Source organism: Myotis nattereri, assembly GCF_964212035.1.
Source record: "Myotis nattereri genome assembly, chromosome: 10".
Taxonomy (NCBI): Eukaryota; Metazoa; Chordata; class Mammalia; order Chiroptera; family Vespertilionidae; genus Myotis; species Myotis nattereri.
The window spans coordinates 4,864,468-4,888,583 of record NC_138085.1 but is presented as its reverse complement, the minus strand read 5'-3'; the positions used below and the strand labels follow the sequence as shown (position 1 = coordinate 4,888,583).

At 44.5% G+C, this 24,116-nt stretch overlaps 1 long non-coding RNA gene across 3 annotated transcripts in view; it reads left to right on the top strand.

Annotated features, from left to right (window-relative positions):
* LOC308526325 overlaps window positions 1-24,116 on the top strand; it is a 73,514-nt gene that overhangs the window by 33,226 nt on the left and 16,172 nt on the right. For 2 of the 3 annotated variants that reach the window (XR_013996542.1, XR_013996544.1), the window contains one exon: window positions 717-955. This is a non-coding gene — a long non-coding RNA (uncharacterized lncRNA). Of the gene's footprint in view, window positions 1-716; window positions 1,586-24,116 lie in introns of all 3 variants that reach the window. The other variant, XR_013996543.1, reaches the window with a different exon arrangement.

The following is a 24,116-nucleotide window of genomic DNA, read 5'->3' as shown; positions in this document are numbered from 1 at the left end:
GAGGACAGACTCTCCATGCGACTTCCCAGTGGCTCAGGGGAGTGTAAACTCCCTGGGCACGTGGGCTCCCGATTTCCTTTCAATGTGCATGAATCTGTGCACAGGGTCACTAGTAATTACATAAGTAACATGAATACAGGCATGGTAATGAGGTTGGACAGGGAGAAAGAATCATCTTTGCTTTTGTTCACATTTTTAAGTGTTTTGCTTGTTACAACTAGTATATGTTACTTCTCTAATTTGAAAATGATCCAATATTTAAGACCAACAATGATGTCCACGTGGTGCATGTAGCCTGCGCTCCCCAGGCTGCAGCGCCGAAGGGATGGCTCAGCCGCAGGCGCTGAAGTTCTGGGCTGTCACTGGGGCCCCAGCTCAGACAGAGGCCCCGGGAAGCTTGTGAGAGTCACTCATGGGCCCACAGGGCACCCGCCATCACCACCCACCGCACAGGTAGGGTGGAAGTAGGGCGGAAAGCAGTGCCTCCGTGGTGGCAGGACCCTGGCAGCAGGCAGGATGTTTGCCAGGCCAGGAGTGCGCAGGCCTACCCTCCAGGTCAGGCGCTGGCACCTTGTGGGAGTGGGGTGGGAGGGGGGAGGCTGGGCTAATGCCAGAAAGCATTGGTGCTGGGGATGGGGGCGGGGGAGGAAAAGTGAGAACTCCTCCTGTTCAAGGGCTGCAGCAGAGCATCTGACTGGGCTTGTGTTCTTTCACAGCAGGTGAAGCTGCTAGGTGAAGCAGGTGAAGCTGTTAGGCAACGTGGTTTGCGTGTCCTCCTCATGCCAGGCCTGTGCTGGGCTTGGGGACCAAGGAAAGGGACAGGATGATCCTGACTTTCTGGAGCCCACAGCTGAGCTGCGGCGGGAGCGTCATGGTGATGTGGCAGCAGAGGCAGTGGAAGGAGCCTGCCAGAGGCCCTGTGAGCCGAACCAGGAGGGAAGAGCTGGGGCCATCGGTGAGCACCAGGCCCTGGATGGAGACCCCGCGGACTCCAGCTCGGACTCTCCCAGGAGCGCGCAGAGCGGTGCGGTGGGGAGCTGGTCAGGACGCGGTCTGAGAGGCCAGCAGGCATGGGGCGTGCCAGGCCTCAGCGTGGTGCATGTTTAGGAGTTCGCTGTTGCCCTAGGTACGGAGGCTGTGCTCAGACCAACATCAGGCGGCGGAGGCTGAGCCTGAACTCAGCGGGTGTCAGGGTTTGTTGAGCGAGTGCAAAGTGTTTTAAAAGGCGATGTTCCATGCTCAGAACACATCTTACTTGATTTTTAAACTTTGGTTTTGACTTCTATCACACAAAACATCCTTCATGTAGTGTAATTTTCTCCGAAAGACCGCGTTACAATGATGAGAACACAGTCCCAAGTCTGGCGCTGAGCACCGTGCCTGGAGTCACAGCAAAGGTTAATGAGACGCCCTGCTGCAGGGGTCGCGGGAAGCGCTGTTACGCATGGTCACGTCCCACCTTTGGCATCACCCAGCACGCCAGGCTGAGCTGGCAGCACCCCGCTGTCCCCCTGCTGCGGATGGCGGAGAAGTGGGAAGACCTGGTGACCCCGCGAGCAGTTCCAGGAGCAGGGCCTCCGTTCCGGTGAGCTGTGAGCCCAGGGCCGACGGTGGCCTGCCGCTGTGGCACAGGGAGCGGCGTGGCTCCTGGGCCTCAGGGGCTCCTGCTGCTGGCGTCGTGGAACAGGAAGGAGCCCCTGGCTGGGGAAGGAGCCCCTGGCCGGGATCTGCGCCCCAGGGAGATAGGGAACAGCCCACAGATCTCACTCTATGGCCCTGAATCCCACACCTGATGAGGCTCCCAAGTCTTGAGGAGCCTGAGGTTGTCAGTGGAAGGTCCCTTGTTCTCCTCCCATTCCAGTTAATGACGTGGAGCTGTGAGGATTTTTCAGGTGTCACCTCAACGTAGATTAGCATTTGGATCCTTTGTCATCCTGGATCCCTTGCCTGTTCTCCTCCCCTTCCTTGAACTTGCGTCCAATGAGCCTGCTGCTGTCACTAGAATCACCTTTGTTGTCTGGTTCAGAGAGCCGTGTTAGCATTTGGGACACACCTGTGGCATTCAGACTCGTTTCTGTAGATCTGCGTTTCCTCTCAGAATCCCACAGGCAGTTCTTGGGGCAAAACCATTCCTTTGCAACTTAATTATCAGCATGTGGAATACAGTATTCCCTGTCTGAGCTGGAATGGAAGGAACCCATCATCTTTGAGTCCTAGCTCTTCAGAAAAATGGCAGCTGCCGCCAGATGTGAACTGGACACTTGAAATTGGCAAACAGCTGGGAGTTAGTGCGAGGGAGAGAAACGGACATGGGCTTGGGGCTGGGTACTGGTGGGTTCCGGATCAGCTCTGCACTTACTGATGTGGGACTTCGGAACAGACACTTTTCGTGATCACCCTGAGGCCTGTGTCTCCCTCTTTAAAATGGGGTGGCGCAGAGGCAGGCTCATGGAGTGTTGGTGGCGATTCACAGAGGGGAACTGAAATGCCCGGCCCAGGAGGGACACACAAGAAACATTAGTTTCTATGACCCTCTACAGTCAATAAGCTAAGGAATCCTCCCCAAAGAGCTTCTCCTTTAGAGTGGAATCCCGCTCATTTTCACCACAGGACACCCGGAAGGATGTTAGGGTCCTTTGTTTGGTTTGTGGTGAGTTGACTTTGCACTTTAAAAGGGAAAGAAGGAAACCTGTGGTACCTCAAACAATGAGCCTTTTCAAAGCCTGCATTGGACTCCCATTTCAAAGAATATTCTTATTAACATACTTTCTTATAAATAGAACACTACTCATCAAATATTCATAAGCCATGGCCCGAGAAGCCAGTGCAGCGCTGGGCCAGCCCAGGACATCTCCCGTGCTCTGTGGGGTGGCGGAGGCCGGAGCCGGTGGGCTTGTGGCCTGGTTTGGGGGCTCTGGCATGAGCCTGTCCTGGCCTGGTTTCTCCCGGCGCTGGGCCTGTTCTGGAGCCTGTTGGACTCCCACGCAGCCGGCTCTGTAGGCAACTCCCTTTGAAGTCCACGGGAGCTCTTTGATGCAAGAAAGAGTCAGGCCTGATGTACATGGGGGAATAGTGGTGCTTATCACCCCAAATATTAGCTCTTTAGCCCAGAAAGTATGGTTTTATTATTAAATAAAAGACCCCCCCCCCCCCAAGAAACCCCACCATCTACCTCCCAAGCTCCACCTTCCATTCGCTGGGGAAGTGATGAGCCTGCTAATTGCCTGGGAGTTTAATTAAGCAGCGGTGCGGACAATGCAGGCTCTGTTTTTACTTTAAACACATCAGTAAAACAAACATTCTCAATTCCAGGGCAACTTGCTAAATAAAAAATAAACATTACTATCCTTTGAAATATCACTCATTTGAGTGTGATAATTTTGAAAAATATCTCTATTACAGGTAGTTGCAGATATTTTTGGTTGGAAATGCAATCGCCAATTGAGCACAAATCTGCAATTTGTAGACAGGTTAAGTAAATTATATCACTCACTGTCTTTTTTTTTTTTTTTTTTCCGGTGGCTTTAAAAGTTAAAGTAATTTGCAAAGAAAATGCTCAATTTGAATTGGTTTGTAATATCTGTTAATGATCTTTTAAAAACCCCACTTATTCACAACTCCGTCCCTGAGGGAACTCGGTGAGCGATCAGAAAAATGCCTGAAGTCTGAGGTGTCATTAGCTAGTGTTTCTTTGAAATAAAAAGCCCTAAAAATAAATTATACAAGGTACACAAGTGCACAGGACAATCACCTTGATGAATGATCTCGGTGTTTTTCTTTCCTAAAAATGCGCCTTTGAAATTCAAGCTGCTAAATGTTTTCGGAATTACCTCAGTGTAGGCATACCTGGTCTGTTTATTTCACACATATATTGAGACCACCCATATATTTCTGGGTAGTTGATACAAAAACAGTTGTGTGAGGAACAATTTTGACGATATTCATTGTGTTTCCTTCTGGAAACGCAAGGCATTGCCTGAATACAGGCCTACAGGTGTTACCACCCCGAAGTAAAACAAGAGCCCGTTTCAGTGCAGCCCCTGCACCCCCAGGCCAGGTGCCGGGCGGAGGTGCAGACGCTGCGAAGCCCCTCCGATGGGCCAATATTAGGTAGCAGAGCTGTGAAACGCTACACCAAAGTGAGCCTTCCTTCCTGGCCCCAGCCAGCCATGGTCGGGCCTGGAGGCTCGGGAGCCTTTGTAAGACAATATTGGTCCGAGTAACTGAAGAAGCCTGTTTGGCTACTGTAAATACTATAAATAGCTTCTTCTTTTTTTCTTTTTGAGGGAGGAGTTGGATTTTACTAACCCATTGGCTACAGGTTAATTATACTTTTCATAAGACAGCATTTCCTTGTAGCCAGTCTAAATTTATCTTTAATCCTTCTTTACATAATAAGGCCAGGCCCTTCATTGTCATTATTTCACACATTGGGCCTCCAACTTTTCTTTTTTCCTCCTCACACATTACTCACCTCTCAGCTAAACTGCAAAGGGGGCCAGTGACATTCATTTTCACCCCAGGGGAGGGCAGCCTCTTAGCACAGCCGACCTGCCAGCCCGTGAGGTTCTTTCTCTCTTCTGCTCTGTAAGCGACGGCCGGGGAGCCAGCTGAGCACAGGGAACAGCCACTGACCGATTTTCATAAAGATCTTCTCTGGTATGTTCTGTGCAAGCCCTCCATTTACTTCATGTCAGAAATAGAAATCAACATTTGAAACTAGTTTTCAAGCATTACTGGGGCTCCAGGATTGCGAAGAGCAGAAGCTTGGACTTGGTGACTTCCCTGCACATCCTGCAACCATCAGGGCAAGGAGAACTGAGCCAACCCTCCCGTGGCTGGGATGGCCTCCCCTTCCGAGACAACCACTGCCCTGATTTCTGAAGCCAGAGCTTTGTTTTGTTTTTGAGCGGCTTATAAATGGAGTCCTAAGGTAGGTGCTCTTTTGTCTGGTTCGAGTCCATCAACATTATGCTTGTGAGTTGTACCTGTGCTGTTGGGTGTAATGATAGTATGCTTTCCTTCTGCTGTGTCAGTAATGTACCGCAGCTTACCTATTTCACCCTTGACTGGGATTTGGGTTGTTTTCACTTCTAGGCTGTTTAGACAGTGTGGTGGTCAACTCCCCTGCACGCCTTTGGAGGGTGTGTGCGTGCATTTCTGTTGGGCTCGTTGACTGCCGGGGAGCCCCCTGAGTTGCACTGTGTGACTGTGCTCAGCTGTAATAGTGTCAAATAGCTTTCTAAGGAAGTTGTGTCCATTCCACTCCCACCAGCAGTGGGCAGAAGGCAGGCTGCTCTACATCCTTGTTGACATCTGATATTCTCAGTCTTTTTTATTTTGGTCTTTTTGGTGGTTTGGAGTTGAATCTCATTGTGGGTTTAATTTGACTTCCAGGTTATTAATAAGTTGAGCATCTTTTCATGTATATTGGCCATTTGGCTATTTTGTGAATGGGCTTTTCAAGTGTCTTGTTAATTTATCTATTGTATTGTTTATCTTACTGATTTGTAGGAGATATTTACATAATCTGGATATAATCCTTTTTTAGATATATTTATTGCAAGTATCATATACCACCCTGAGCTTGACTTTTCACTCTTTATGGTATCTTTGGATGAACAGAATATTTTTAATTTTAATGTCATCTAATTTTCCAATTTTTCTTTATAGGTAGTGCTTTCTATGTCCTTTTTAAGAGAACTTTGTGGCCATGGAAATATCCTCTTACATTATTTTCTGGAAGCTTTATGGTTTCTTCTCTTCCATTTACATCTATAGATTACTTATTCCAGTGGTTCTCAACCTTCCTGATGCCGTGACCCTTTAATACAGTTCCTCATGTTGTGGTGACCCCCAACCATAAAATTATTTTCGTTGCTACTTCATAACTGTAATTTTGCTACTGTTATGAATCATAATGTAAATATCTGATATGCAGGATGTATTTTCAGGGGTCGCGACCCACAGGTTGAGAACCACTGATAGGTTACATTTTATTTACTTATAGATTATATCTATAATCCAGTGACATTGATTTTGTATATGATGTGAGGTTGGGATCAAGTTTTTTTTCCCCCCAAGATACCTACTTACCCTATACCATTAATGGAAAAGATTTCCTTTCCCCAGTGTTCTGAAGTGAGACTTTTGTCATAAATTAAGAACTCACTTATTTGTAGAATGATCATGTGACTTTTCTCCCTTATTCTGTTAGTGTGGTAAATTATTCAATAGGCTTTTGAATGATAAACCAATCTTGTTTTTAATACATATTTTTATTGATTTCAGAGAGGAAGGGAGAGGGCGAGAGAGTCAGAAACATCAATAATGAGAAAGAATCATTGATCAGCTGCTTCCTGCATGCCCCCCCTGGGGATTGAGCCCATAACCCAGGCATGTGCCTTTGACTGGAATCGAACCTGGGAGCCTTCAGGCCTCAGGCCGAGGCTCTATCTATTGAGCCAAACCAGCTAGGGCATTAACCCAATCTTGAATTTCTGGACTAAACCCAACTTGTGTATGATGTATTATTTACTGAATATATTACTGAATGTTTTGCTAATATTTACAACACACGTGTGAATGAAATTTACCTGTAATTTCCCTTTAGTATAATGACCCTGTCAGGTGTATTATGAAGGTTTAGCTGGCTCATAAAATCAGTAGAGACGTATCCTCTTTATATTCTTTAAAAGCAAAAATATAAATGAGTCTAATGTAAATATGGTAATTAAAAAATATATAGCTTTTCTTAAGCATATCAGTCAGGGTTCTCCAGAGAAACAGAACCAATTGGATAGATATAGGTATGAGGAGATTTATTGCAGGAGTTGGTTAGCACAATAACAGAGGCGGGGAGTCCCATGATATGTGGTCTGCAGGCTGGAGAACCAGGGACACTGGTGGTATAACTGAGTGCAAGTCTGAAGGCCTGAGGATAACGGGCTGGGGAGCGGGGGTGGGGTGATCAGACTGTGTGGTGGGGGAGATAGAATCAGTCCTGGTTGGATTCTGAGGGCCCAAGAACCAGAAGATTTAATGTTCAAGGACAGGAGAAAATGAATATCCTGCTTAAGCAAAGAGAGAAAATGCACACTTTCTCAGCCTTTCTGATCTGTCCAGGCCTTCACTGGATGTCATGGTACCCAGCACACTGGGGAGGCCATCTTCACTCAGTCCACCAGCTTAACTGCCAGTCTCCTCCAGAGCACCCTCCCAGACACACCAGGAATAACGCTTATCAGCTAACTGGGCATCACCGAACCCAGTCAAGTTGACAGAAAATTAACCCTCACAGTCAGTATTCACCATATTTCTTTCGTTCCAGGCTTCTGTTTATTTTGACTTAGACTTACGGCAGGAAACTTTCTGTGTGAGTTTTGCAGAGGAAAGTCAGTAGAAGTTGCACTCTATTCTAGGGGTTTTCACATGGCATGCAGCAGTCTGCTCGTGGGCCCCGCTGAGATATCTGCTGCATCTCAATCCCGGAACCCATGATCAAGGCCCACCTGGGTTTAAGGAGAACCTGGAAGAGGGGGAGCTTTGTGGACATATGACAAGCATTCAGTTAAAACACTTCCTCCCTCCCCACTGAGAATCTCCAAAGCCAATTTCATTTCCTACTTTTGACCACTTCATTCACTGTTCCACAGAGGTTTATAAAAATCTCCTTCAACACTGTAATCACATACCTCACCCCATCTCTCCATTCCTACTTCACCTCTCGCCAGGGCTGTGGCATGTGTGGGACATCGAGTCTCCATTTCTTCCTCTTGTCAGCATTCCAAGCACTGAGAATGGAAAACTGCCCATTAGTCCCCGTGGAAAACTGGTGGCTCTGCATTGCTTTACAAGATGCAGCCACAGCTCATGGATGTGGCACCCAAGTTCTTGGCCATCTGGCTCCTGCTTCTCACTCCAGTCTGTTCTCTGCCCCGCTCCAACCTTCAGCTTCATCACCCAGCAGCTCCATCTGCTCGCAGTTCTCGGATCACCTGGGATTGCTGGTGTCCCAGCTTTTGCGTATGCTGCTCTTTCTCCCTGGAACAGACTGCCCATGTCTTTCTCCTGGATAATCCATTCTCTGACAATCAGCTCAGGCCAGATCCCTGGGCTGTGGTCTTCTTTCTGCCCGTCTCTGTCTCTGTGATCAGACTATGAACTCCTTGCAGGGAAGGTCTAGGTCAGCCGTGGGCAAACTACAGCCCGTGGGCCGGATCCGGCCCATTTGAAATCAATAAAACTAAAAAAAAAAAAAAAAGACCGTACCCTTTTATGTAATGATGTTTACTTTGAATTTATCTTAGTTCACACAAACACTCCATCCACGCTTTTGTTCCGGCCCTCCGGTCCAGTTTAAGAACCCATTGTGGCCCTCGAGTCAAAAAGTTTGCCCACCCCTGGCCTAGGTTGTAGTCATCCAGGAGTGTCCATAACTTGCTGTGTGCTGGTGGACAACAGGTGCTAAAAGACACTTACAAAATCAAACAGAAGGAACAACGTCGACTAGTTGACTAGTTTGAATTTCACTCCATCTCTTTTTGAAAGCTTGAGATGACAAAAAATGGCCACAATGTCACTCATGACCAGAGCGAGGCAGGAAGGCAAAGGCTATGGACAGTCGGCAGGTACAATCTCTTCCTATGTGACTAAACCCAGTTCAGGTGATTAAAAGTCTCTTTGGTGGAATCTGCTTTTCTGTAGAATAGATGAGTAACAAGGCTTTTCTATAAAGATTGATTCTTCCAGAGAAAACATCTGAACAATTTACTCTAAAATTTAAATGAAAAATAATCATATTTAAAGGGTGAATTGACTAATATCCTTCTTTTCTGTGATTAATAAAAGAGTTTACACAGAAACTCTGTAAGAAATAGTGTGAGAGATTCAGGAGGATCATTAAAGTCTCTACTAGACATTCACTTTCACATTGTAAAATTGGCTATACTGTCAGAATGATATCACATAAAAATGGAGTTTCTGGGCTCTTACATATGAATGGGTTTTAGTTGCACAGTGGTGCCATTCATTTTATTTGGACCATTTATTGCAAGTACATTCTAAATTTGGCCTTAATTATTTTTCCTTTCACAAAAATATTTCGTGGGATCTTTTTGAGCCCTGGCTACTTCCTTCTTGCCCCTTAAAACAGAATCCAGGAGCATTCTAATTAAAATAATTGCTTAGTTTCTTTTAGCTAGATTCATGCAGTGATTAGCCTAATGCATGGATGGGTGCCATGGGTGCTTGAGAAACAAAATGAAAAGTGGTTGTGTAGCTGTACATGCAAAAGGTTCCGTGGTGCCAGGCACATTGTCTCCTTTGAGCCGGCGATTCAGGGAGGCCTTCAGTGGAGCGGGCCCTCAGGCCCCACTAGAAGACTGTTGAGTGAAAGAAGAGTCCTATTCTCTTATTAGGTTTGCAGAAAACTTGGTGCGATTGGAAGAGAGCCCTGCTAGCTGGGTATGGCACAAAGGCCTGGGGTCAGGCCCAATCTCTGCCCTGCTTTGTCGTTCAGAAGAATTGCAGTTGAGGGGAATTGCTCCAGGTTTCCTCTGTGTGTGTGTGTGTGTGTGTGTGTGTGTGTGTGTGTGTGTGTGTCTTAATCAGAGGCCAGTGGAGGAAGAGGGATAACCATGCCTGGGTAGATGTGTTAATGAAGAGTTGCTGGGACCCTGCTTCTAAAAGGAAGTGTTCATGTTTTTGACTTCAAGACTTTTCTCAGCGTTATTGCAGCCCAAGGGTTTGGCAAACAAAGGCCCATAGGCTAAATCTAACCTGCTGCCAGCTTTTGTAAATAAAGATTTATTGGAACGCAGCTGCCCCATTTGTTTGTGTATTGTCTACTTGGGCGTTTGTGCAGCAGTGACAGAGACCCCGTGGCCTGCAGCGTCTATAAGATTTCGTCTCTGGCGCTCTACAGAAAATGCTTGCTGACTCCCGATGTGGTCCACCAGTTCAGAGTGTACTAAGTGCCCCGTCCATGCTGGGTATCTATTTGCAGGATTTTTACAGTGGCCCTCCTTTGATGAGGGCCTTGGTAATGTGCAGTGCTATGGGTGTCCAGCGCAGGTGTACAGATAGCAGGAAGTGAGAAGGGTTGGAGGTACGTAGGAAGGATTCGAGGCAAGAAGTCATGGTTTGAGAAAAGGTTCTGCCATTATGGTCTCAGTGGCAAGTAATTGATCAAGGCTGGGCTCTGGCTTTGTCTGTTTCCTGGAGGAGAAGGTGTGGACATGGCTGGAACTTCTCACCTGAAGTGCACCCTTATTAATTATTAACTGTTCAAGGTCAACATTGTGGACCTCTGCTTCCAGACTAAAAGGTGGGCACCCTTTGCCGCTAGTTGGTGGTTGGGAAGGTCAAGTGAGAGAATATAAGCCCAAGTATTTTCTAAACCATGAGGTGCTACACTCATGGTATAGAGAATATCTAGAAAACATTAGAATAAGGTCTACTTGGCATGTGAAAAATGAGACTCAGATAGCCTATCCAAGATTAAATAGTAAGTCAACGTAAGAGTTGAAAGCTAGGTCTCCTGGTTTTAGTCACTGCTCTTCCAGTATACTACATGCTTCTCTGCATCATACTTCTTCCCATGGTTTCAGAAACGCTCAGTTCTTTAGTTCATTCATCCATTCATTCACTCACCATTCAACATTATTTAAGAGTCTGCTATGAACTGGAAAAAGAGCTGAATTTTCCAGGAAGTCTGATAACTATGTAAAGAAAAGTTGGAAGACTCTTAGAATAATTTTTGTGTGTATTTTTAAAAATTCTATTTTATTGTTTAAAGTATTAGAGATAGTCATACTATCTGTATTACAGATAGTCTCCTTTTTCCCCCCCCATTGTCCTTCCCCCAGCCCCCCCCCCCGACCCCCCAGCACATGCCCTCACCCCACCCCAGCCGTGTCTTGTGTCCATTGGTTATGCTTATATGCATGCATACAAGTCCTTCTGTTGATCTCTTACCCACCCCCCACAACACACAACACTCTCCAGACTTCCCACTGTAGTTTGACAGTCTGTTCGATGCTTCTCTGCCTCTGTATCTATTTTTGTTCATCAGGTTATAATGTTCTTCATTATCCATAAATGAGTGAGATCATATGGTGTTTTTCTTTCACTGCCTGGCTTATTTCACTTAGCATAATGCTCTCCAGTTCCATCCATGCTGCTGCAAATGGTAAGAATTCCTTCCTTTTTATACCAGCATAGTATTCCATTGTAAAGATGTACCAGAGTTTTCTAATTCACTCATCTGTTGATGGGCATTTAGGTTCTTTCCAAATCTTGGCTATTGTAAATTGTGTTGCTATGAACACAGCAGTGCATATATCCTTTCTGATTGGTGTTTCTGTTTTCTTGGGATATATTCCTAGAAGTAGTATTACTGGGTCAAATGACAGTTCCATTTTTAATTTTTTTTAAAAAAATATATATTTTATTGATTTTTTACAGAGAGGAAGGGAGAGGAATAGAGAGCTAGAAACATCGATGAGAGAGAAACATCGATCAGCTGCCTCTTGCATACCCCCAACTGGGGATGTGCCTGCAACCAAGGTACATGCCCTTGGCCGGAATCAAACCCAAGACCCTTCAGTCCACACGCCGATGCTCTATCCACTGAGCCAAACCGGTCAGGGCATTTTTAAATTTTTGAGGAAACGCCATACTGTTTTCCACAATGGCTGCACCAGTGTGCATTCCCACCAGCAGTGAAGGAGGGATCTTTTTTCTCCACATCCTCTCCAGCACAAAAGATACATCCTTTTGCATGTATCTGACCAAATTTGTCGATTTGTTGATGATAGCCATTCTGACAGGTGTGGTGGTACCTCATTGTTGTTTTGATTTGCATCTCTTGGATGATTAGTGACTTTGAGCATGTTTTCATGTGTCTCTTGGCTTTCTGAGTGTCCTCTTTCAAAAAGATTTTATTTAGGTCCTTTGCCCATTTTTTGATTGGATTGTTTATTTTCCTTTTGTTGAGTTGTATGAGTTCCCTGTAAATGTTGGAGATTAAACCCTTATCAGAGATAACATTAACAAATATGTTCTCCCATGCAGTGGGCTTTCTTGTTGTTTTGTTGATGGTTCCTTTTGCTATGCAGACGCTTTTTATTTTGATGTAATCCCATTTGTTTATTTTTTTAAAAATGTATTTTATTGATTTTTCACAGAGAGGAAGGGAGAGAGATAGAGAGTCAGAAACATCCATGAGAGAGAAACATCGATCAGCTGCCTCCTGCACATTTCCCATTGGAGATGTGCCCGCAACCCAGGTACATGCCCTTGACCGGAATCGAACCTGGGACCCTTCAGTCTGCAGGCCGACGCTCTATCCACTGAGCCAAACCGGTTTCAGCTTCCCATTTGTTTATTATCTCCTTAGTCTCTCTTGTCCTAGGATCTGTGTCTGTAAAGATATTGCTGCAACACATGTCTGCAATTTTGCTGCGTATGGAGTCTTGCAGAATTTGTATGGTTTCCCATCTTACATTCAAGTCCTTTAGCCATTTTGATTTTGTTTTTGTGTATGGTGTAAGTTGGTGATCTAGTTTCATTTTTTTTCATGTATCTGACCAAATTTCCCAGCACCATTTATTAAAGAGGCTGTTTTGGCTCCATTGTATGCTCTTGCATCCTTTGTCAAATATTAATTGAGTATAATGGCTTGGGTCAATTTCTGGGTCCTCTATTCTGTTCCATTACTCTATCTGTCTGTTCTTGTGCCAGTACCAGGCAGTTTTGAGAACCGTGGCTTGGTAATATAGTTTGATGTTTGGTATTGTGATCACTCCAACTTTGTTCTTCTTTCTCAGGATAGCTGTGGCTATTCAGGGTCTTTTTTTTTTTTTATTCCAGATGAATTTTTGGAGAGTTTGTTCTAAATCTTTGAAATATGCCATTGGTATTTTAATAAGTATTGCATTGAATCTATAGATTGCTTTAGGTAGTATGGACATTTTTAATGATGTTGATTCTACCAATCCATGAACATGGTATGCTCTTCCATTTGTTTATGTCTTCCTCTATCTCTTTTTTCAATGTCCTGTAATTTTTTGAGTACAGGTTTTTACATCCTTGGTTAAGTTTATTCCTAGGTATCTTAATTTTTTTGTTGCAATGGTAAATGGGATTGTTTTTTTCATTTCTCTTTCTGTGAGTTCATTATTGGTGTATAAAAATGCCATAGATTTCTGGGTGTTAATTTTGTATCCTGCTACATTGCGAAATTCATTTATTAGGTCAAGTAGTTTTTTGGTGGAGTCTTTGGGGTTTTCTATGTATAATATCATGTTGTCTGCAAATAAGGACAGTTTTACTTCTTCTTTTCCAATTTGGATGCCTTTTATTTTTTCTTCTTGTTTGATCACTATGGCTAGTACTTCTAGTACTATGTCGAACAGGAGTGGTGAAAGTGGGCATCCTTGTCTTGTTCCTGTTCTTAGGGGAAATGGATTTAGTTTTTGCCCATTGAGTATGATTTTGGCTGTAGGTTTGTCATACAGGGCTTTTATTATGTTGAGGTATTCCCACTTTATTATCCCTCTATTCCCACTTTGCTGAGAGTTTTTATCAAGAAAGGGTGTTGGATTTTGTCAAATGCTTTTCCTGCATTGATTGATAGGATTATGTGATTTTTGTCTCTCAGTTTGTTTATGTGATGTATCACATTTATTGATTTGTGGATATTGAACCATCCTTGCATCCCTGGAATAAATCCCACTTGGTCATGGTGTAGGATCTTTCTAATGTATTGCTGAATCCGATTTGCTAGGATTTTGTTGAGGATTTTAGCATCTATGTTCATCAAGGATATTGGCCTGTACTCTTTTTTTGTGGTGTCTTTATCTAGTTCTGGGATTAGGGTAATGCTGGCTTCATAGAAAGAGCTTGGAAGTATGCCTTCCTCTAGAATTTTTTGGAATAGTCTGAGGAGGATAGATTTTAGTTCTTCTTTGAATGCTTGGTAGAACCCCCCTGTAAAGCCATCCAAACCAGGGCTTTTATTTGCTGGAAGATTTTTGATTGCTGTTTCAATTTCTTTGGTAGTTATCAACCTATTCAGGTTTTTTTGACTCTTCTTGGTTGAGTTTTGGGAGCTTGTATTTTTCTAAGAATATGTCCATTTCATCTAGGTTGTCCATTTTGTTTAAATAGAGTTGTTCATAGTATTTCTTAATAAACGTTTGTATTTCTGTGGGATTGTTTGTTTCTTCACCTTGTTCATTTCTGATCTTGTTTATTTATGTCCTCTCTCTTTGCTTCTTGGTGAACCTGGCCAGAGGTTCATCAATCTTGTTTATCCTTTCAAAGAACCAACTCTTGGTTTTATTGATCTTTTGTATTGTTTTTTGGTCTCTATGTCATTTATCTCTGCTCTGATCTTTATTATTTCCTTCCTTCTGCTTACGCTGGGCTTTTCTTGTTGCTCTCTTTCTAACTCTTTGAGTTGTAGGGTTAGATAATTTATTACCATTGTTTCTTGTTTTTTTTTTTGAGGTAGGCCTGTAGAGCTATGAACTTCCCTCTCAGGACTGCTTTCACTGTGTCCCATAGATTTTGGATTGTTGTGTTTTCATTGTCATTTGTTGCCATGATGCTTTTTATTTTTTCTTTGGTCTCTCTGGTAACCCAGTCATTGTTTAATAGTATGCTATTTAGCCTCCATGTGTTTGATTTTTTTATTGTTTTTATTGTAGTTGATTTCTAGTTTTATGCCATTGTGGTCTGAGATGGTGCTTGATATGATTTCTATCTTCTTGAATTTGAAGAGACTTTGCCTGTGACCAAATATATGGTCTATCTTTGAAAATGACCCATGTGCACTTGAGAAGAATGTATATTCTGTGGTTTTGGGGTGAAATGTTCTGAAGATGTCAATTAATTCCAACTGATCTAGTGAGTCATTTAGGATTGATGCTTCTTTGCTGATTTTTTGTTTAGAGGATTTGTCCAGTGGTGACAGTGGAGTATTAAAGTCCCCTACTATGACTGTATTGCTATCAATTTCTCCCTTGATATCCTCCAAAAGTTTTTTTATGTATTTGGGTGCTCCTGTATTGGGTGCGTATATGTTTGCCAGAGTTATAGTTTCTTTTTGGATGGCTCCCTTTAGTATTATGAAGTGGCCTTCCTTATCTCTTGTTTTGTCCTTCACTTTGAGATCCAACTTGTCCGATATAAGTATTGCTACCCCAGCTTTTTTTTCATTTCCATTAGCCTGAAAAATCTTTTTCCATCCCTTCATCAGTCTGTGTGAGTCCTTTTTTTCTGAGGTGGGTTTCCTGTAGACAGCAGATATATGGGTCATGTTTTCTTATCCACTTAGCTACCATATGTCTTTTGATTGGGGCATTTAATCCATTAACATTTAAAGTTATTTTTGATAGGTACTTCTTTGTCACTATTTTTATTTTTTACCCCTCTGTTCCTTCTTTGTTTCATATTTCTTCTTATTACAGTAGACCCTTTAGCATTTCTTGCATTGCTGGTTTGGTGGTAATAAACTCCCTTAGTCCTTTTTTGTCTGTGAAGCTCCTGATTTCACCCTCAATTTTGATTGATAGCCTTGCTGGGTACAGTATTCTTGGATTCAGACCCTTCCTTTGCATGACTTTGTATATTTCATTCCATTCCCTTCTTGCCTGATGTGTTTCTGTTGAGAAATCAGTCATTAGTCTGATGGAGGATCCTTTGTAGGTAACTTTCTGCCTCTCTCTGTCCGCTTTTAAGTTTCTTACTTTGTCATTGGTGTTTGCCAATTTAATTATAATGTGCCTTGGCGTCAGTCTTTTGGGGTTCATTTTGTTTGGGACTCTGAGAGCTTCTTGGATTTGTGTGAGTTTTTTCTACCCTATATCAGGGAAGTTTTCTGTCATTATTTCTTTAAACAGGTTTTCTATCCCTTGCTCAATTTCCTCTTCGTATGGCACCCCTATTATGCAGATCTTGTTTCATTTTGCATTGTCCCAAAGTTCCCTTAGGCTCTCCTCCTGTTTTTTAAGTTTTTTAAAAAATATTTTTATTGATTTTTTTTTTTTACAGAGAAGAAGGGAAAGAGATAGAGAGTTAGACACATCGATGAGAGAGAAACATCTATCAGCTGCCTCCTGCACACCCCCCAACGGGGATGTGCTCCCAACCAAGTACAGGCCCTTGACCGGAATCAAACCTGGGACCCTTCAGTCCGCAGGCCAACACTCCACCACTGAACCAAACCAGTCAGGGCTAAGTTTTTTTTTCTAGATGCTGCTCTGCTTGGGTATTTTTTCCTACCTTGTCCTCTAGCTCACTGATGTGGTCCTCTGCTTCTTCTAGTGTACTGTTGATGCTTTCTACTTAGTTCTTTATAGCAGTGATGTCATTTCTTCTTGGTTCTTCTTTATTTCCTCTTGGTTCTAACACATATTGTTGAATTTGTCTTCCATTCTTTTCAGCCACCTTATGACCATTTCTCTGAATTCTTTCTCTGACATATTGCTTACCTCCTTCTCGTTTACTTCCTTTTCTGGTGATGCCTCCTTTTCTTTCATTTGTGGGCTGTTTCTTGGTTTACCCATGATCTCTCTTCTCTGGGTGTCTGGTTATGTAGCCCTCTCTCTTATCTGTTGATTTAAAGGCATAAAATACAGCACAACAAGGCACAACGCACAAGGCACTGAACACAAATGTATTTACGATACTAATAACCCCGAATAAAGGTGACCACCAGAGAAAAAAGAATTAGGGGATAAGAAAAGAAAAAAAAGTGCAAAAATGACATTGAGAAAAGGAAAAAGTAAGTGAGAGAAGAAAACGAATAAAAAAGAAGGGGGGAAAACTATTTACATGGGGAGAAAACTCTAGTAGAACAACAATTCCTAAAAATGCAAACAACAAACACCCAGAGATGAATGCAAACTACAAACAACAACTAAAAACAAGCGAGGAGAGGAAAAACAGAAGCAAAAAATAAAGATAAAAACAGAACAAAAAAATGGAAACAATCTCACAAACAAGCAAAAAAAAAACAAAAACAACCCAACAACAATCTAATCAACAATCAAGCAAACAAGAACAATAGGACAGAGAGAAAGTAAGGCAAAAACAAAACAAAATAAAACAAAAAAACCTAGTACAAAAAAACCAAACCAAAACAAAACAAATAATAACACCAGAAAAAAACAAAACAAAAGAAAACAAAGGGAAGAGAGAAAAAAAATTTGATAGTGAAGATGTCGAAGAGAGAGGTGTGTATGGACTTGGAGCAGGAGATCGGAAATTAGATTGATAAGTAGGATGAACTTTTAACAGGTGGTAAAAAGAAGGAATAGGGAAAATCTAATGCAGGAATAGAGTAAGAGAACAGGACAATAAAAGGGGAAAAGTGAGGGATGGAGTGTTGATATAAAGGTAAAGCTGAGACAGAGTAAAATGATGCTAAAGGAAAAATAAAAATAGAATGTAGAACATTAATCCCAAAATAAAATAAAGAGAAAATAAAATGACACTTTAAAAAAAAAGGTTACAATAGTAGTAGTAATAATACTAATTAAAAATTAAAATGTAACGATTAAAAAGGTAAAATCAAGTGAGGAAAAAAAGAAAAAAAGAGTTTCTTAAGTAAAAGGTGAAAAAATAAAAATGTGCGTTAGTGAAGGTCATTCACTTCCTCTACTCTTCTGTCTGTCATGCCCTTTTCCTGTCAGGTAGTCAGGACAGTGTTGAAGTTCCCTATGATACACTGCTCCTCCATGTTGTAAACCACAGTCCTGATTTTAAAGCAGGCAGTATTTCTTTGTTTCCCAGACTGCTTTTATTTGTGTTTACGGAAGAGTCAATCTGTGATTCAGCCCCTGGGTGGCAGTGTTTCTGGATTGACCTCCGGGGCTATAAATCCTCTCCAGCCAGTATTTAGGTTTTGTTTTCCCTGTCGCACTTAATAGTGGTTTGGGGGAATCAACTGCCCCAAAGCTGGTTCCCTGATCGTTAATCCCCACTCTGATCCCAGGTTCCACAAAAACAACTTTCCCCTGCAGTCTCTGTGAGTGTCCCTAATTGGGTGATCCTATGAATTGGGTTTAGTAATCAAAAGCACGGATTTAAAGAGAAAAAAAGAGCCAGAGTAAGTACGTGAGCTCGCAACTTTTACTGTCCAGCTCTGCACGCAATTCTCCAAAAGTCTCTCCCGCACGTTCTCCCCGCCCCCCCCCCCCCCCACTAAGCAGCTGGCACATTGGTAAAATCCAAGGCTGCCTTTTTGTGCCCAGTCCAGCTATGGGCTGATTTTTAGAGTTCCCTTCTGCCAGCAGCCCAGCTGATCCCCTTCCACATTCGCGGATCATGCTGGCCCTAACGGCCATGGACTTTGTGGGGTGCAGACTTCCATGCACGTTCCTCTCTCCAACCTGGATTGCAGACCTCACCTTTCTCTAGGCAAAATCTGACCTTTCTGTGAGGAGGAGCAGGGCTCGTCCGAGTCCACGTATTCATGCTGCTTGAGATCGGTATTCCTGGGTTCGTAGCTGGTCCCTGGTCCCTGGTCCCTGGTGTCATGGTTGCAGGGTCCCTGGATGTGTACGCTTCCGATAACAACCATACTCCCCTTCAAGATGGCGCGGTCTCCATGGCAGTGGAGGCTGCCTGGTTAGGGGAGCCCGATCTGGCAGTCTCCAACAGTCCCCTGGAGTATAGCTATCACTCACCCACAAATTTACACTCTCCATACGTCCACACCCTTTCCTTTCATTCTCTCACTCACACACTATCTTGCAGTCTGCCTTCCCATCAGCAGCCATCTTCTTCTCCTCTTAGAACAATTTTGTTCTTGAACCCCTCTGGCTGGAATCCTCCAGAAATATATAGATTTTCCTTTTGATTTCTCCCTGTACATAGCCCTAGCCCTTTCACTCCCATGCTGCTCAAGGAGTTGGCCATTATTTATGAAATGAAACAAGAGAGAGTAGGTGGGATGGGAAGGGGAGAGCAATCCTGCCACTCAACAAAATGTTGCTTGACATGCTGTTTTAGGTAGCGTGGTGTGTGTGTGTGTGTGTGTGTGTGTGTGTGTGTGTGTGTGTGCACGTACCCATCTGTATGTGTACATACCATGAAAGGGAAAAGAAGTAGAGACACTGAAATGTTGATAGCAGATTGTACCAACAATTAATCAAGGTTTTGGGAAATTTGAAAGTTACGATTTTTGTGCATAGAGTCCAAGGGAATTCTTTCAGAAAAAAATTTCAGATAGGAATTATCCAATTAAATGACAAATCTTAAAGAAGCCAGATGTGAACTTGCTTCACCATACTGTTAATTACAATCTCCATTCAGGCCGTATTTGTCCAGTGAGTTTTCTTGAATACTGAATTTGCCTTCTCATGATAGGAGAGCTGAAACTCTTAAGTTTTTCACTGTTTTTGGTATTTCCCTTTTAACAGTGAAGTTTGCCAATATTTTCTTATATTCAATGTCATTGGCTACTGGTTTTCTTCAGGTTTATCTGGGAATCTAAAAGTCATATGATTTTCTGAAACAAGGGTGCCAATCAAGTTGCCCCATAAAAAAAAAACCTTCCATACTCTTCAATTTTACAATTGTCACCTGCAAAGACCTCTGAGAGGCTACAGTAGAAAATCTTGCTTTATTCTCCTCTTTCCCCCACGTAAGTTGGCTACAGTCATCTGGGTGGCGTCATCTGGATCTGCAATTTATCCAAAAAGCTGTGCTACTACTCAGATATGCCAGGACCAGGACGCTGCTGTTTTAAGAAATGTAATTTTTTCAGCTCACAGGAAGTATATTCATGGCAAGACTTAGTGTGATACAGGAACTTTTCATCTGTAAGAAATTTGTAAGCATTAATTCATTTATTTAACTTTCCTCTAATAGAGTGAATATTCTTCCATTTACTGTGGGAAAACCCTTCTTTTACTAATTCCAATCTTTAGCAGGTATTCTACTGGGAAAGTGTCACCATGCTGCAAATGTTTTGTAGAAGGGAAAGACAATTTTCAACATGGTGTAAAATTCCGCTGAAATAGTGAAATAGATGACCTCCAATGCCTCAGTGTATATTTTTAAGTGATTCAGCAATGCTCTGAAAATGTAGGAACTGCTATTGTAACACCACTACTATCTACCATCACTGTGTGTAGTGTTCTTAATAGTTTACATGTATTACTTGGGGTTCTCCAGAAAGGAGAGCTTGAGGGAAACCTCATGGCTGCCTCTTCAGTGGAGAGTTCACACCAAGAGTGGGGGAGTTGGAGGAAGGGGAGTGAGGCAGAAGTAACAGGAGCAAGACAAAACTGTGTGACGGTGTGGTCTTAACTTGGCAGGAGGTGGAACAGCTCGCCCAATCCTCTGGACTGACTATGGGCCTGCGAAGAAATGTCTGCATCCTAGTTCCTCGAACCCGTGACCATTCCCTTATATGCCAAAGTCTTTGCTGATGTGATTAGGGTTTTGTGATGCAGTGATTAGCTTGGATTATCTGTGTAGGTCCTAAACCCCATTTCAGAGAGGAAGGGAGAGGGAGAGAGAGATAGAAACATCAATGATGAGAGAGAATCGATCAGCTGCTTCATGAACTTCTCACACTGGGGATCGAGCCCACACCCAGACATGTGCCCTGACCTGGAATTGAACCATGACCTCCTGGTTCATAGGTCGATGCTCAATTGCTGAGACACACTGGCCAGGCATAAGGATCTTTATAAGGAGGAAGAGGCAGATTTGATCATGGAGGCAGTGGTTAGAGAGTTGTAGTCACAAGCCCAGGAAGGTCAGCTGTTACCAGGAGCTGAGGACGGGCCCCCAGAGCTCTGGGGGAGCACACCTCCCTCCCTCCCCCCCCCCCTCGGCACCTTGCTGAGGGCCTGCAGTACTGATTGCGAACTCTGGCCTCCAGAGCTGTGGATAACGCATTTCTGTGTTTAAGCTCCCACATTTGTGGTGATTTGTTACACAAGCAACTACACAGACACCATCCTCTCAGCATGAACTATTAGGTCTCAGGATAGACTGGTTGGGAGGGAGAGGAAGGGAGGGAAAAGAATTTATGTGCCAGTTCCAACCTGTGATTAGCCTATGGATTTCCTGATGGGACATGGGCACCCTTCCCGTCCCCTCTAACCGCCACTGCGTGTGGCTGGCCCTGAGTGTGGCTGGACACGGAACAGGCTGCATTGGCTGTGCCCTATGAAGTCTGTTGTGTAGACACGGGGGTGAAACAAGGAGGTGACAGTCCAGAGCAGTGTGGCCAAGCCCCTCTGAGAGGGGGCATGTGAAGGGGTCTGACACCATGGTCCCCTTGGCCCACCCCGTCTGGGACACTGAGCTTCGGGCTCAGCGTGGCTCAGGGCATACGCCTCTCTCAGAGGCAAGAACTGGCATGTCTGCCATCACGGTGCCCATGCTTCCTGCACATGAAATAAGGCTCATTCTTACACATGAACGCTCTCTCCAAATACCCGAAGACAGTTTTTATCCTTTCTTCCCCGTCAGGCCAGGCGCTCCCCACTTCCTCAACTCTGGCTTTGCAAGGCGTTTGTCCTAGTGGCTGGTGTGTCCCACCCGCTTGTGGGGACACAAAGCTGCACCGATCCCCAGGCCTGGTCTGCTCAAGCCCACGGCAGCCTTGCCTCCTTGGCTGTTATATCATCATGTAGCCAGAGGGCACTTGAATTTAATGTAAAGTTTGGCAAGTGCACCGTTTTTAGTTGTGCTGCGCACAGTGTTGATGGGAGTGCCCTGTCCTTACCCTGGGCACAGGGGAGTGTGTGTTAATACCCAAGGTGCCCCAAGAGCCCCCAAATAAGTCATCAGGTTGCAAGGGGTGCTACCACATGGCAGAGATCAGAATGCCAACCCACATCATGGCACACAGATTTCTAATTTTATTCATAATTGAGGTCAACGGGTGAATCCTTGACCCATCAGCCATGCCAACTGAGATCGGCTTTTAGCCGTCCTGCCCTACCTCTGCCCTCCTTCCACAAAATGGTCCATCAACTTGCCAACCCACAACCAAAACCAGTTCTTCGGCTGGAGACCTCCCAGCAGACCCAACCCTCCCCCCCATCCCCCCCGCCCCCTCGCTGTCTCTCGGCAGCACAGATTTGGTTCTGTCTCTGGTCCAATCCAGGCCTCCGGGAACTTCTGCAAGAAGAAGGGCCATTGCTGTGGCCTAAACGGGCCAGTGTGCCGGGCACCGTGCATCCCCGTGTCTCCTCTTCACAGCACCTCCGCAAGGGGGACGGGAGTGTTCAGACAAAGAACTGTCTTACAGGAGAGAAATTAAGGGTCGGCTCGAAGTCACTTTCTAAGGTCGCTGTGTAGCAGACCCCAGGTTCTGACTCCGGCAGCTGACTTCCTGCTCCACCTGGTGGCAGACTGCTTTTGAAGCATAAGAGAGGGACAGGGCCTGGGACCTCTACAGAAGGGCCCATCGAGCCTTCGGGCCCCAAGGAGCTGGTAGCACCCAGTCTATAGGCAGTGGCTCAGCTCTGTAGGATCTCCCTGGGTGATGGGGTCTCCTAGTATCACATAGGCAGGCCCGGCCTCCACAGTTCACACACACGGGCATGTTTTTTTAAAAAATATATTTTATTATTGATTTATGACTGAGAGGAATGGAGAGGGATAAAGAGTTAGAAACATCGATGAGAGAGAAACATCGATCAGCTGCCTCCTGCACACTCCCTACTGGGTATGTTCCGCAACAAAGGTACATGCCCTTGACCAGAATTGAACGTGGGACCCTTGAGTCCCCAGGCCAATGCTCTATCCACTGAGCCAGACCTGTTAGGGCAGGAGCGTGTTTTTGGTTGCTTGTTTCTTTGACCCATCTGGCCACTGAGTGCCCTCTGGGTGTCCTGGGCCATGTGCAGGCCATGCAGCCTGTGAGTAGGGGTATGAACGGAAGCCCTCAGTGCCTGCTTTGTTGAATCTGGTTTATGTGGAGGAACTAATAGCATTTGAACTTCTCTGGGCTCTCTACCCAGACCCATAGGTTCTTGAATCTGGGTGGTAAGTATTTTATGAAACATTATGCAACACTTACCTCATTCAAGCACCAGGCCAGTGCCTACTTTGGGAGAAGGAATTGGCAGTAATAAGTGAGTCTTCTCCTGGCTGTGGAAGATTTCCTAAGCTGACACCTTCAATCCCCTCTTTATCCCTCTTCTAACCGCAGTGGGGGCTCGAAAGCTACAACTCACTTTCCAGATCACCCTCCACATTGGAGCAGGCCGATGTCCCCAGCGCTGACCGGGGTCTGCTGTAGCCACTTTCATTTCCGGCTTCTTCCTGCTCAGATGAGGGGACAACTGCCCCGTTGAGTGGTGGCCTGGCTGGAGAGAGGAAGAGCCTGGGTCTGGGACTGTATGTCTGAGCCGTGCCAGACTTTCTGTTGTGTCCCATGATAAACCCGTGTTTGGTCAAGCCTCCGCTGCTGGGTTTCTGGGATGGTTGTCCACGTGTAGGCCTTACCCAGGATCTGGCTTTGATTTGCTGCAGCTTTGGATCTTAGGGGGACAGAAGGGCCCTAGGGCCCAGCGAAAGCATTGAGAGACCCCCTCTGTGGGGACCTCTCACAGTCATGATGGTGAGTGTGGAGGGAGATCTGTCCTGGTTCTCTGGACACCTGGGAAGGGGCCAGGGGTGAGACAAGAGTGTGCCCAGGGCAAACTGATGTCTGGGAACCAGGTGGGGGGACTGAGTAACATCTCAGAGCTTGACAAGTAGACACGTGACATCAAACACAAGTCTTAGAACTAAAGATCCCACAACTTGGTCATGACTTAGGGGAAGGTGAGACCCCAAGACTGAGTTTCTGCCACCCTTGAAGAATGCTTTTAAATAGGCATTATAATGACTCATAAAAATGTGTATTTTTAGTTTACCTGAGTTGTGGACCAAGATTTGTATTAGGATGGTTAGAACACAGAGAAGCAGTCTTCGAAAGACGTAAGGGCTGAGTTGCATGGGGAAAGCCCTTCCAGCGGTTCTCAACCTGTGGGTCGCGACCCTTTCACAGGGGTCGCCTAAGACCATTAGAAAACACATATATAATTACATATTGTTTTTGTGATTAATCACTATGCTTTAATTATGTTTAA